The sequence below is a fragment of the Leopardus geoffroyi genome, chromosome A1 (genome assembly GCF_018350155.1).
Source record: "Leopardus geoffroyi isolate Oge1 chromosome A1, O.geoffroyi_Oge1_pat1.0, whole genome shotgun sequence".
Classification (NCBI taxonomy): Eukaryota; Metazoa; Chordata; class Mammalia; order Carnivora; family Felidae; genus Leopardus; species Leopardus geoffroyi.
In genome coordinates this window covers 92,387,941-92,398,809 of record NC_059326.1, presented here as the reverse complement: position 1 = coordinate 92,398,809, position 10,869 = coordinate 92,387,941, and positions in this window count along the sequence as shown.

Sequence of the window (10,869 nt, the reverse complement as noted above, 5' to 3'; positions counted from 1 at the left end):
ATGGCTCAGAGCCTGGAGCCTGTTTCCGATTCTGTGTCTCCCTCTCTCTCTCTCTGACCCTCCCCCGTTCATGCTCTGTCTCTCTCTGTCCCAAAAATAAATAAACGTTGAAAAAAAAAAAATTTAAAGAACACACATATCATGATGAGCACTGAGTAATGTATAGAATTGTTGAATCACTATACTGTATACCTGAAATGAATATAACACTGTATGTTAACTGTACTGGAATTAAAATAAGAAACTGAGAAAAAAAACCCTCATACCTTAAAGTGCCTACACCACTTAATGTACATAGTAGGTGACCAATAAATGCCTACTGAATTTCTTAAAGAAACTAATCTAATTGTGTTGGTCATCCATTTGAATTACACTAAATGCATCTGCAAAATGATTTTTCCCATGGAATGTCAGAAAAGATAAAACATTTTACTGCAAAATTAATTTTGGTCCCCTTATTTTATTGAGGAGACATACAGGATGTCGTCTTTCAGTTAGTCTAGCCAAGCTGTAAAATAGGACTTAAATAATAAATAAAGTAATTGACCTAAATGCTTAGTTCAGTTTCTGACCCTTGATATATGTTCTTGCTGATGATGCTGAGAATGACTGTGAGCTCCCCAAGTATAGGGGCTGTTTTAGTCCATCTTTTATTCATGGTACGTTACTTACAGTAGCATGGATATATTTTTAAAATATGAGGTTTGCAGGGCATCTGGATGGCTCAGTCAGTTGAGCATCCGACTCTTGATTTCGGCTCAGGTCACGATCTCACTGTCATGAGATCATAAGATTGAGCATGAAGCTGCTTAGGACTCTCTCTCCCTCTCCGTCTGCCCCTCCCCCCTCTCAAAAAGCTAATTAATTAATTAACTAATTAAATATGAGGTTTGCAATGAAGAGGATGATATATTAAATAACGGGAATAGTAGGGGACAGGGTTTTTTATTCTACTAGGAATACACTGTGATTCTTAAAATGTGACTTCCATCTTTCTTCACGTAAAAAATTCTTATCCCTTCAAACGTTATCTCTTCTCCCTTCTCTTTCTTGCATACTTTATACCGCTTATCTGGTCATCTTTATCTATGAGCTACTCTTTAAAAAATGTTTTTATTTGAGTAGAGTGGACACACAATGTTATGTTAGTTTCAGGTGAACAACAGAGCAAATCGACCAGTTTAGACATTGTGCTGTGCTCACCACCAGTGTGGCCACCATCTGTCACCATGCAACAATACGATTGACTACATTCCCCATGCTGTGACTTTTATTCCTGTGAATTACTTGTCTATTGATTGCTCTTTGCCTCTTTCCATCCTATCTCTCTGTCTGACACACTAGGGATTTCCCTTTAATGTTAGTTACTTAACTGATTCTCTCTTCTTCTGTACCTAATCCCCTATTTCACTCATCTCTCAATCTGTGAATTTCAAGGACTGCATTTTTGGTTTTTTTACACCTACGCATCTGTTCAGTTCCTCTTTCCTATTCCACCTGCTCTTTTTCATACTATTTTGTTCCTTCATGGTGTGAGTGAATACTTTTTTTTTTATCTGTACACTCATACTAAATATTATCAGTGTATAATTTCTCTCTAATTTATGTTTGCATTTTTGGATACCAATTATTTTGTTGGTTTCATCTGCTGGATCTCAGTTATGTAATCTGTCAATTTTAAACACGAGTTCATCTTCAAGGATGAATATTCATTCCTTGGGAGTCCTATGCACTCTGGTTTATAAAATTTCTAGAACAGAGTGATTCTATCCTTGCTTATGCTTAGAGAGCAAAAGGTTTCAATGGTTCTGAATTAGTTTCTTTTTTTTTATTATTATTATGTTTCTTTAGTTTTGAGAGGCAGAGAGAGACAGACCACAAGTGGGGAGGGGCAGAGAGAGAGAGAGAGAGAGGGAGACACAGAATCTGAAGCAGGCTCCAGGCTCTGAGCTGTCAGCACAGAGCCCAACATCGGGCTCGAACTCATGGACCGTGAGATCATGACCTGAGCCGAAGTCGGACACTTAATCTACTGAGCCACCCAGGCGCCTCTGATTTCAATGCCCAAATATCTGATGGGGGCCCAGCCCTTTTCAGCTAAACTCTGGACACAATTCCCAGGCGCCATTCCAACTGCATACCTCCACAGCTACCTAACATAGACAAACGTATTCCTCCCCTCTCCCAGATCACATATCTTACACTCGCTGTCATTTCTAACACACTGACTCAGTTTCCACCACAACTACCCTTCCTCCCATGCTCTAGTCAATTCTCTCTTCTCCTCCGTCTTCAGCTTTTTCCTTCACTTCCTGCTTTTTTGGTGACAAGTTTATCCAACCTGGTCGTCAGCTCTACCTCCAGGGCCTTCTCAAATTCCTCCTACTCCACTTAAAATACTGCAATGACTTACTAAAATTCTATTTTAGAATTGTGAAGATATAGTCAAATGACTCTGCTCTCACATAGGAGTGCACACAGAATACATTTAGAATCATATGTACTTCATTATAAGATTTATTTACAAATCTAAAACTAACTTTTCTTGAGAACCTACTTAATAAAATCGGCCTCCGGCGTATTAGCCTTTAATCTACTTCACAGAGAGATTGCCAAAATAATGGTTCTACAATGTTCTGTGTTTTAAGGGGTAGAAGAATGATAGTGGCTCCAGAAAAACTAAACACTAAAAACAATTCACTGTTCTAGAAGAATTTTTTTTCCTTTTCATATTTTTATTTAAATTCTGGTTAGTTAACATACAGTGCAATATTGGTTTCAGGAGTAGAATTTAGTGATACACTTACATACAACACCCAGTGTTCATCCCAAAAAGTGCCCTCCTTAATGTCCATCCCCCCCAATGTCCCTCCATCAACCTTCAATTTGTTCTCTACCCTTAAGAGTCTCTTATGGTTTGTTTCCCTCTCTCTTCCCCCCCCCTTCTCATATGTTCATCTGTTTTGTTTCTTAAAATCCAGATATAACTGAAATCATATGGAATTTGTCTTTCTCTAACTGATTTATTTCACTTAGCAGAATACATTCTAGTTCCATCCACATCATTGCAAATGGCACGATTTCATTCTTTTTGATGGCTGAGTAATATTCCATTGTATTTATATACCACATCTTTTTTATCCAGTCGTCAGTCAATGGACATTTGGGCTCTCTTCATAGTTAGGCTATTGTTGATAATGCTAGAAAGATGCTTGAAAAAAAAAATTGCACGGTCATGCAAAAGGGACCTAATTCTCTAAAATGATGGCAGTTATATTTCCCATTAAGCAAACTCACTAGAAATATAATAAGCATACTTTGTACTGTCTGGGCAGTGAAAAAAATTTTTTACTGAGTTTCTGAACCCAGTAAATTGATGTGCACAAAGCTCTAAGTCTGGAAGACCGCCTGGAGATTTCTTGTTATTAGACAAGTCCTGAAAAAAGAAACTGAGTGAATAAGGGGGATGTCAGGACCAAAGCAGAGGTCTCCACGCCATTATGCCCCATATCTGGGAGGAAGAGAAATCATGGGCAGAAACCCTCCTTGTGCAGGCACAGGAAAGATCCAGAGAGTGAAAGGTCCAGAGATGGTCAGGGATGTGTCCATTCATTTAGCAACACCAAGAACCCACTATGTGTGAGGCACCACCATGCCAAGCAGGACAGAAGATGTCAAGCTATTTCAGACTAAGGGTCTGACCTCTGTAATATTCTAATCTAGTGTAAAACAAAAAAAAGTTACAGAGAAGTCCCACATGAGTAATACCGATAAAAAGTTTAAAATATCCAGCAGGTTAAGGGACACCTGGGTGGCTCAGTCAGTTAAGCATCCAACTTCGGCTCAGGTCATGATCTCGCAGTTGATGAGTTCGAGCCCCGCGTCAGGCTCTGTGCTGACAGCTCAGAGCCTGGAGCCTGCTTCAGATTCTGTGTCTCCCTCTCTCTGCCCCTCCTCCCTTGCACTCTTGTCTCTCTCTCAAAAATAATTAAACATTAAAAAAAAAAAAAAAAAGAAATCAGCTCCCTGGTCTCCTTCAGCAACTGCTCACATTCAGCCCTCTGAAAATCACCAATTTCTAGGGTGTCATAGGAAAGAAATAAAAAGCCCTACCAGTGCTTGTAAAATTCTGCAAGACCCTATCCAATACCATCATCCTGCCAGGGATCCTCCACCCTGATGGAACCTGAAACGGCCTGCCAGCAAAATTCAGCCTGGACTCCTCCCCCATCCAGCTGTGCACCTGCCAGACATAGCATTTAACCTCTCAGCTTTCCTGCCCAGGGCGCAGACAGCAGCACAGCCTAGATTAGCTCTAAAACCCACCTCTTCCTAGATCTTATGAGGCTAGGAGAGATTTTGAGGTAGCCAGTTAACGTCCCTTCTCTTCCCGTTCATTTGGTGACAATATTCATACAAGCTAATTTCAGTAAAACCACAGAGATACCGGAGCTCTCTTAGACAGAAATTTACCGTAGACTTGGTTCTTTTCTGCTTTTTCCTGGATGTTCATAGCCACTGCCCTGCCCTCTGCTACTGGGTAAATGAGTACCATTTTTCTCCCTGAATCATCACACAAAAAGTCTCCAAATCCAAGTGCAAAATGGTGGCCCCTCAGAGGCAACACCATGCAATTATAGGTCTGCAGCTTGACATATTCCAAGCAAGCAATTTACAGTGTCAAACAGCGTGCAGTTTCTTTGTGCTGCATAAAAAAGACACCCTATCCATTTGCAGAATTGCTAGTAAATCAACATAATTTGCTTTCCCTGAGACTGCGTTCTACTAGGGAAACCTCCCTCAAAACTGCTGAGATCACTACAATTATACAAAATTATGGCATCTCACAATAAGGAACTTCCCTATAATTGGTCATGCAAATGAAGGACAATAATACATATATAATTTAGACACAGAGGATTATCCTTGAAAAGCAGTCTGTTGTTCCCAAGCTAATTTCTCCAGGGTTCCCTCCGCTTCATAAAATTCCTGAATTCTACAATTCAGCAGCTATTAGCAGGGAAACACTCTTTGCTTGGGGGCAATATATTCATGTATTTAGAATATAATGTACATCAAGTATTTGCAGTATTTGAACGCAAACCCGCCATCCCTGATGATGTCTGTCACTGCAGAATGAAGAATAATTAGGCTTGGTTTTGAAGCAGCTGACAGGCAGATTTTTTTTCCCTAGAAGTCTAACAGAAAGCCTGAGGGCAAGTCAATGGTATCTAATTCCACACACCTGGCATCACCAAAGAAAACAGATCAGAGCCCACATTGGGGCTCTTTGTAATACACTTTCCCTGAGAGTGCTGCCCCAAGACAAGGAAAGATTCACCCTTCCTTGTACTGTGTTGGTTTACAGATCTGGATATGGCTTTCATCAAAGAATGTCCTTGAAATTCAAAAAGGCAGTTTATTCTGGGAGCAAGAAGACTTAGATAAAATGCAAGCAGCCTGGATCCTAGCACAGCTTTCGCATTGACTAGCTCTGCGATCACGATCAAGTCAATTTGCTTTACTACCCCGTCTCCTCAAGTGCAAAATGAACGAATTGAGGTATGTAATCCCTTTGCTATCCTTTCACTACAAAATATGAATCCGGGTGCCTGGGTGGCTCAGTCGGTTAAGCATCCAACTCTTGATTTCAGCTCAGATCATGATCTCATGGTTCGTGAGATCAAACCCTGTGTCAGGCTCCATGCTGACAGTGTGAAGCCTGCTTGGGATTCTCTCTCTCTCCCCCTCTCTCTGCCTCTCTCTCTCTCTCTCTCTCTCTCTCAAAATAAATAAACTTAAATATATATTATGAATCTGTTAAGAGTTGCTGGGTTCTTGGCCCAGATTCAGCAAAGAATTGGAGACCCAAGACCAGAATGGCGAAACAGAGTTTGAGTAGGTAAGTACGGCACACTTTGCAAGACTGAAAGCGGATGCGCTGCTGGAGCAGGAATGACGGTGACCCCAAGAAGCTCCACCTGCATTCCTTTAAGTCTGCTTTGTGTACACATAAACCTGGCTTTGGTTGACATGTTTTACTTGGCGGCTGGTGGTTTTTTCATAGTTTGGCTTCACGCATGAGCCTACCCATGATGCATTCTGTTATAACTGGATGTACTCGTGTGCTGTATTCTTATGAGTGTCTAATGAGCTTCTGTTGTGACCTTCAAAGGTATTTAAGGGCTTACTTGCACCCTTTGTGCGCATTGGCTCAGCTCTTGGAAGTCCCCTGGTGGCTTTTGAGCCAGCTCTGTGGCTACTTAGCCTTTCCTGTCAGGTTAGCCCTCAGATGTGGCTCAGAAAGTGTGGCTGTAACCCTCAGGGGGTGGTCTGAGGGTGTGGCCATCACCTGCCTCATCCATCCTCATTCATGCCTAACTGCCTAATAAATGTTGGCTATCACACAAAAGGTCACTTTGTAGTTACAGCAAGAACGTGGCCTCAAGACGGACAGGCTGGGGGCTGGATCCCAGTTAGGGTATTAGCTACATGAATCTATACAAGGAATCTCCCTAAACCTTAGCTTCTTCATCTAAGAAATGAATTTAGAGGAGAATTAAGTGTGTACCTGATATATAATTACCATTAAAAATCTTAGCCTACACGCCGGGATAATTACAGCAACCCTAGGCAAAATTGTGCAATAAGTCAGGATGAAGCCCCTCTCCCTGGATTTTTCATTGTCCTTTAAGCTTATACTCCTGCCTTCATGCTGCTTCCTTCTTGCAAATGGGATTATCCAGCCACATTAAAATGAGGGAGATACAACGTATGAGCAGTATTTATTTATTTTTTATTTTACTGTAGTTAACACACAATGTTACATTAGTTTTGGGTACTTAACATATGATTCAACATCTCTACACCTTATGCTGTGTATGAACTGTATCTCTTTTTTTTTTTAAGTTTATTTATTTATTTGGAGAGAGAGAGCATGCGCGTGGGAGAGAGAGGCAGAGGGAGAGAGAAAAAATCCCAAGCAGGCTGTGTGCTATCAGCACAGAGCCCAATGCGAGGTTCAAACCCACTAATGTGTGATCACGACCTGAGCCGAAACCAAGAGTCGGACGCTCAACCGACTGAACCACCCAGGTGACCCTGAACTGTATTTCTGCACAACACAGCACAGAGGCTAATAGCACAATACCTAGATTCAGACAGATCTGGGTTTGAATTCCAACTTCATCCCAAGTCACCCTGGGGAAGTTACTTAATTTCTCCAAATCTCAATTTCTCCCTTTGTAAAAATGAGGATAATATTCTCTGCCTGTATACATTTGGTATAAGGACTAATGACATTGATGTTCGTCAATATCATGCTGACAGGCACGGTGATGTTCACAACAGGCTTAGTATTATGCTAGGTACTAGTGAGCATCTGATACACAATGGTGCTGGTTCTTATTCCCTCATCCTGATAATGGCTCAAGGTTAGCTTGTAAATAAAGACAAATTGCTGTTTCACACAGGAACTTGAACCACACTTCCGCTCTCTGCCCAGCTGTGTAAAAATTCATTGCAGTCTTCAGATTCTACCTTTTTCAAATTCACTTTGTTCTTTTGAGCCCTCTGTTTACTTCCCTTACTCTCTCTTCCAGTTTTCCGATAAAACAACAACAACCACAATAGTCTCTCCAGTCCCATTTACATAGGATTCCATCCTCAAATTTCTAGGATCCCTCAAATTTCTAGGTTCAAATTTCTGGGAGCCTGACACAGGGTTCGATCTCATGAACCATGAGATCATGATCTGAGCTGAAATCAAGAGTCCTTTCTCATTCATTTGTCCACCCAACCAATCATGAGTACTATGATGAGTACTTTCATGAGTCTTTGAATGAACACCTCCTATTTGCCAGTCTTCGTTAGAAGCTGGGAATACAAAAACAGCAGAGACTGTTTGTAATGGGCAGGTAATGGGCAGAACTGACAGAAGAGGCATATTTGAGAGACATCGAGGAGGCAACATCAACAGGACCTGAGGGTCCATGGATATGGCAGATCGGAAGTGAAGTTCACTCTCTTTAATTCCTCCCCAGGTTCTTCTAGAAGCTTTTGTGTGAATATGCTTTTGTCTGCATATCCTCCTCTACCAAGCACCACTGTAATGTAGATTGTACGATATCAGGAATATTAATGTAAGGGGGAGAAATTTATTTTAACTTTCGGCAATTTGGGGAAACAAACTTTCCACTAGCTAAAACCGGCAGAAACTGATTTAGGGAAGGCAAGTGTCAAGTATTTGACTCCACTTAGTAATTTGGTTTGAGACCTTCAAAGTCTTTTTTTTTTTTTTCAATTTTTTAAAAATGTTTTTATTTTATTTTTGAGAGAAAGAGAGAACATGATTGGGGGCGGGGGCAGAGAGAGAGGCAGACACAGAATCTGAAGCAGTCTCCAGGCTCTGTGCTGTCAGCACAGAGCCCGACATGGGGCTCGAACCCACAAACTGTGAGATCATGACCTGAGCCAAAGTCAGATGCATAACCAACTGAGCCACCCAGGCTCAGAACCTTCAAAGTCTTTAAGAATAATTCATTCTTTTAAGAGTCAGGGCTGTATTGATAAAAAAAAAAAAAAAAAAAAAAAAAAAAAAAAAAAAAAAAAAGCCAAAACAGAACATCTAGATGTGCTTTACTCTGCAGAGGAAAACAAATGCTATTCTGGAACCACAGTTAAGTCAACAAGCAGCCACACTTAAAGTGTAAAAAGCTGACAATCTGGACATGGATTGTTTATTGCTTCCTTATAAGGCAAATAAGGAAGAAGGTGGGGGCCTCTGAGACCCCAAAATTAGAGATGAGAAAGTGCGCAAGAGACCAATGGCCTCCAACAACATGGCGGAAGTCCAGGAGCAAGAAGGAAAATGATCAGAAGGGGGCCCGTGTGCTGTGCACGGACAGACTCCGGAAGCAGCAACATGGATACCCAGTTTTGTCTTCCTTTCCTGCAGTGTAATCCACTTCTCCCGCTCCTCCTTATTGTCCCGACATCCATACAGTCTATCTAAAATCTCTCGTATCCATTGGAAGGGCTGTATCTATGCACAGAGAAACAGCTCAACAATATAGAAAAGCTTTCTGGAGGCAGGAAAAAAAAAACTGCAAGAGAATCCCCTACCAGTGACATCTCTTAGAGATACATGATGACCTCCCATCTCCAGAGAACCCCATCAAAGAACGACAGAAGCCCACATGACTGCCATTTTTAAATAAAAAAGCAAACTGGAGACAAGAAGTTCAGAACCAATAAGAAGGCACACTACACAGCTTCACTTTTAGATCACAGTTGTCCCAATTGCATACTCATTTTGAAACTTTCTTGAGAATGTCATTGTTCATTAATGCTCAGCGTTGGAACTCTCTATCAATTGTATGCATCTGCTGCGTGCTGAAACAGTTAAGTGCTCAATTCTGTCAAACAGTGTTCTGTTCTATAAAAAAAAATCCTGAAATATTGGGGAAAAAAAAAATCCAGTTGTTAGAGTTGTTGCTCAGGGAACCTGCCAAACAGGGCTGTAATTTAACTGCAAACCTAAAAGCACAGTGATGGTCCAGGAAAGCTACTCTTGTTCTGGCCCAGTCACTAAGGACATCCATGTGCCCGATCTAATGACACTTTCTGACTTCATCTTATTTGACCCCTCATCAGCCATGCCCAAAGGAATCCTTCTTTGAAATAGCTCTTCCCTTCCCTTGCATACTCTAGCTTTCTCTCTTCCCCCTCCTCTATTCCTTCTTGTTCTTTGTCACCCACACCTCCAACTCTTCTTGTAAACTTTGACTCCTTGAGTTTCTCAAAGTCCATCTTGGGCCACCTGCTCTTCTCTTCTTTGAAGCCCTCCCTTCTATGGTTTTAATTACCACATATGAGCCAAGGGCTTCCAATGCATAATTTCAGTCCAGACTTTTATTTGATACCCCATAAAAATATAACTAACCAACTGTTGACAGCTCCATTTAGATATCTAGCAAGCAACCCCAACTCTACGTGTCTCAGACTGAAGGTGTCACCACTTTCCCCACAACGCACCCCTACACCTGGCAAATCTGCAAGCTGTGCTTCCAACATCTTCCAACATGTCCAGGCTCCAGAGTTGCTCTTGCAAGAAACCCAGAACCATGGCCGATCCCTTCTTCCCTTCACCCTTACAACTAATTAGTCACCCACTTCTGTTAATTCTACTTCCTAGATTTCTCAAATACATCTATTTCTCTCCACTTTCCTTGCTCTGTCCTTGACCTCAGCCATGGTCTCCTCTCCTCTGGACTTCTGGAAAACCTTCTAACTGGTCTACCAGACCTTTTTTTTTTTTTTTTTTTTTTTTTTTTTTGAGAGCGGGGGCAGAGGGGGAGAGAGGGAATCTTAAGCAGACCCCATGCCCAGCATGGAGCCCAATGAAGGGTTCAACCCCAAGACCCTGGGATCATGACCTTAGCCAAAATTAAGAGTTGGATGATCAACCGACTGAGCCACCTAGGTGCCTCTCCCAGACCTATGCCTATCCTCTCCAATAAATCCTTCTCCTTGAGGGCAGGGTGATATTTTTAAACACAGTCACAATGTCACTCCCTTGCTTAAAACCCTTAAATGGATTTCTATTACATTTAGTCTAGAAGATCCAAAATCTTGAACATAACCAGTATGATATGGTCCTGCCTAATCTGGTTTATGTCCATTCCCTAACATGAGCTCCCCCGACCCTGCTTCTTTCTTTCCACATTACAGCTACACTGGACATTGTTCAGTGCCTCTAATGAATCAGGCTCTTTTCCACCTCACAGCCTCTGTATACGTAGCTCCTTCTGCCTGAAATGCTTTTCTGCCTATTTCTTTCTACTACCCTCACTCTTGCTTAATGTGTTA